This window comes from Fukomys damarensis, unplaced genomic scaffold (genome assembly GCF_012274545.1).
Source record: "Fukomys damarensis isolate Sample0158 unplaced genomic scaffold, DMR_v1.0_HiC HiC_scaffold_3, whole genome shotgun sequence".
Lineage (NCBI taxonomy): Eukaryota > Metazoa > Chordata > Mammalia > Rodentia > Bathyergidae > Fukomys > Fukomys damarensis.
Genome location: NW_022900915.1, coordinates 7,654,164 through 7,658,667, shown reverse-complemented (window position 1 = coordinate 7,658,667; position 4,504 = coordinate 7,654,164). Strand labels below are relative to the sequence as shown.

Here is a 4,504-nt window from a genome sequence, read left to right as displayed (position 1 = left end):
TTTTTTTTTTTTTTTTTTTTTTTTTTTTAAATTTAAGAGAATGTCCTAGTCTAATCCTTTGGAATACTTTGAAGAAACCCATGCTATCTTAGTCTTAATTTTGACGATATCCATCTTTATGGCTCCTTAATTGTGATCTTTTCATAAGGAACAATCCTAATTACTTCATTCTCTCTTCAAACTGGTATCTTTTATCATTTTAATTTTGTATCTTTGGATGTGCTCCAGCTTCATTATGTTGATTCCGAGGTTCATTAACCAGATAGTCATATGACACTTCTGGTGTAAATTCTTTATGAGTTTTTGATAAGGACAGAGTTGTGTTTTCTGTTTGATTTAGCGTATTTCCTCAGGACACCTAGAGCTTTCCTTGGGAACTTCATTCCAAAGTCTTGAGAGTGTCTGTGGGTGCTCTAGATTGACTGCTATTTAAAAACCTGTCATCATTAGTTCTGTCATTTTTATTTAAAACAAAAGCAAACAGGAACCAGAAAGTTTTTCAGAAGTCAACTCTATGTGAGGGAAAAAAATCCAAAAGGAGTTCAAGTGTTTAGGGTATAGCTTGCCTGAGAAAATTCTTGCACTCTCGGATCCTAACCAGGTATTGTCTTACGGCATACAGTTGCTAGTAAATAGTATCTAGTCTACCTCAGTAAATTTTAGGTGAATTAATGATTTAGAAAAATTTGGAGATTTCTCTGTTCCACACTTTTCTTTCTTTCCCTCATATTACCACCATCATTTCAAGCATCCTTAATTTTTTTCCCCCTTCTCTGTCTATCCTCCTTGCAATTCCCTCTTACTTCCACCTACTACGTTTACTCCTTTCCCCAGTCATGTCCTCTTGTATTTCCTGTGCATTTTGGCCATTCTGAGAGCTAGAGGATTAAGGACCAGAGCTCTGATCTGCCTGGTTTCCTCTTTGCCACACTTTGTTTGCCACACTTTATGGTTTGCCTGCAAACCATAAAGCAATGTGAATGTTTTTTTGGAAACACGCAAACCACATTTGTCCTTCATTTGTTACCTCCAGAGTCTTACTCAGAAGTAAACTCAAGTCTGACAATGTCTTGCATTATCTGTTCTCTTCCAACGTCTTTGATCTCATCTCTCCTTCAGTTGTGGCACTAGCAACCACACTGGCTGTCATAGCAAGCTGATGGACGCCTTTCAGACTCCAACGTTCTGGTCCCCTTTCCTGGAATGTACAGCCCATGGATGTTTGCATACTTGGATCCTTCATACCATTCAAGAATAATCTTAAATGTTACCTCTTGAGAAAGGTCTTCCTATACATTGCTTCCCATTTGTTACTCTTTCTTTGCTTTCCTATGGCTTACTTGGACATATCTTAAAATGTCACCTTAGTATGTCTGTAGTGTTTTGGGTGTGTTTATCCATATAGATTTCTTAGAGGGTGCTCTCGATATTGCAAGATACATATATGACATCATTTCAAGTGAAGTTGGAAGTCTATTTTCATTTAAGTGTCTTTACCCTCCTAGCTTTTAAATAGCATTGTTCTGAGTTAAGGTGCTACAGTTTTTGTTTCAGTTACTACTCAGTATTTTTATTTGGAAAATTCATGAGGAGGGCAGTCTATTGTATTTACCCATATGTTTGCTGTTTCTATTGTTCTTCCCTAATTTCTGATGCTCAAAGATTCTTTTTATCATTTCCTTTATGTTTGAAGAACTTTCCTTATCCAACCTGTAAGGGTGAGTTATTAGTGATAAATTATTTTAGCTCTTCATCTAAAAAGGCCATTATTTCCTTTTCTCTTAAAAGACAGTTTCACCTGATACAGAAGTGGCAGTTGAGAGCCCTTTTCTTTTTGGCCTTTGAAAAATGCTGTGTGACTTGCATTTTCCCTCTGTTGCTACAGATGAAAAAGTTGCTGTCATTCGAACCGTTTTCCTGTAAGTGATATGGCCTTCACCCGGGCTGGTTTTAAGATTTTTTTACCATCTGTTTTTTAGGCTTTTCTTGCAGTGGGTTTCTTTGAGTTTATTGTACTTGGGGTTTCTTTACCTTCCTGAATCCGAGGTTCACGTCTTTCACCAGATTTGCAAAGATTTTTAGCCATTATTTCTGTGTGCACCTTTCAGCCCCTGTTAGCACTCTCCTCCCCTTCTGTCTCTGGTGATGTGAATACTGGATCCCTTGATAGTTGTGTGGGTCCTCGGGATTCCTTATTTTTAAAATTTATTTTCTCTGTGTTGCTCAGCCCGAGTAAATTCTATTCATTTCTTCTTAAATTTATTGCTTATATCTTCCATCACCCTGACTCTGCTCCTGAGAAGAGCCAGTGAATTTTAAAATTCTTGTTATAGTATTTTCTAGACCTATAATTTCCATTGAGTTCTTTTTTTATAGCTTCAATTTATTTGCTAGAATTTTGTATTTTAAAAATTTATGTTAGAATAATTTATAGATCCTTATTAAATTATTTCTATGAGGGTTACTTAAAAATCTTCTCCAGATAAGTTCATTCTCTATATCATCTCAAGATTTGTGTCCTTGATTGCCTTTTCGCATACAAATTGTGACTTTATTGGCTCTTAATTATGATTCATATCAAAAAGTGTACCTTGATTTAGTATAATTGTTTTATGTGTTGTAAATGTTTTTGGCCTATTAGTCTGGTTGTTCATACTTGTATATGATGATTAACTTTATAAAGACTTATGAGACAAATGAATCTGATGCTGGTAAAATAAAAGGGGGTGGAGGAAGGGAGAAAAAATAATTGAGATGTGTTATATACATGCTCCAATTCCCTACAGTGATTGTAATCATTATGTACTGAAAACATGTAGTAATAAAATTAAAAATAAAAAGATGTGATTTTTTCAAAGGTTTATTTTAATTTTGTGCTAGCAAGCAGTGTTTCTGTCTAGGTTTAGTACACAGGTCCTGCCTTACTTTCGTGGCTGTCATTCTAATAACAGGGACTTTGTGGTGATATTTTGACCTGCTCAATTCATTTCTTGGTGCTGGAGCTCTCCCTTCCCTTTAATGGTATTCCTTGAGAGTGTGGAAGGAGGTTCCTCAAGCTGGGTTGCAAGGTATCTACATACAGGGAAAGGAGGGTCTGGTTCATGGAAATGAAGAGCTTTTTCTGGGCTGGACATTTGGGATGGAATCTCCCATGGGGCTGGGTGGTAGACCAGCTCTCCATTTTTTGTAATATAAGTTTCTTAAGAGCTGGGACAGTTATTGTCTTCTGTAGCTGAATATTTAGGCTAATGCTTACTGTAAATAAGGTCAACAAATATATCTAGAAATTAATGAATTGATACTTTATGTCCTGCCCTCTGAAATGATGAGATGAAAACATGATCCATGCCAGATAATTACTTTTTGCCTGAGAACTTGAAATTGAAACCAAGAAGAGCAGGTCTGTTTGTGAATGTGCTTGTGACTTGTATTCTTGAGAGGTATGCGGTTAGCTCTAAGCTGCTATGTGGCTGAGCTTCAGAAAAAATGTCTTTGGAGAAAGAGAAAAGAATAAAGCAGAGTCAATGAAAGAATTAGGGCGTGGAGTTGGATAATCCAAGGTGACGGCACTGCTTCGTGGGACTCAGCTATAGGCTCTCGATCTTGGATTGCACAAAACGTGCCAACCTATGTCCTTATAAACTTTCTATCCTTATGAGAACTCAAGTTTATTTTTTATTACTGGCCATTGAATTGTCCTAGTTAATACCATGCATTTAAATAAAATGATGATCTATTTGAATGCTGAAAAGAATTTTATGAGCTATTCTCTGCATATGGAACACCGTTTCCTATTTTCTATTCAAAAATTTCTGTCCAAAGCATGTAAATGATTGTTTGCAATAAAACCCTGGTTCTAAATTAGGTAGTGTTGGATACTATTTATTTACTTATATCTTTGAGACAGGGCTTCACTATGTATTTCGGGCAGGCCTTGAACTCATGGCGATCTTCCTGCCTTAGCCTGTTGAGTGCTGGGATTACAAGTGTGTGCCACCACACCCAGCTCAATGATGCTTTTTTTTTTTTTTGAGACAGGGTCTCACTATGTAGTTGAGACTGACCTGGAACTCATTATGTAGCCCAGGGTGGTCTCGAACTCACAGTGATCCTCTTGCCTCAGCCTCCCAAGTGTTGGGATTACAGGCGTGCATCACCATGCCCAGCTCAATGGTGCTTTTAAATGATCATATTTATATTTGGCTGTTTTCCTCTAACTTTATGATAACATTTATATCTCCCTTTTTATATATTCCATAGGGCTAGTGTGAGGCAGAAGCCATGGGGTGGTCCTAGGAGGCAATCTTTGGCTAGGCTGTTTTGGCTACTGGAAATTCCTTTGTTCATCAATGTTCCCAAGAAACCTATTGACACTTTTAGAATTTGGAGGCAGAATTTAATCAGTTAAAATTTGCAATGCAAATGTGAAAAAACCACAGGCCAAGCTGTAGGAGAACATGTTTTTGCAGTGTCTGCATCTCAAAAGAAATCCACTAACCCAAAG

At 37.0% G+C, this 4,504-nt stretch overlaps 1 long non-coding RNA gene across 1 annotated transcript in view; it reads left to right on the top strand.

Annotated features, from left to right (window-relative positions):
* The window catches only part of LOC117287062, a 31,756-nt gene extending 27,703 nt beyond the window's left edge, over positions 1-4,053 (top strand). Inside the window, exon 3 of the long non-coding RNA XR_004518263.1 lies at positions 4,035-4,053. This is a non-coding gene — a long non-coding RNA (uncharacterized LOC117287062). The remainder of the gene's footprint in view (positions 1-4,034) is intronic.
* The last annotated feature ends 451 nt before the right edge of the window (positions 4,054-4,504 follow it).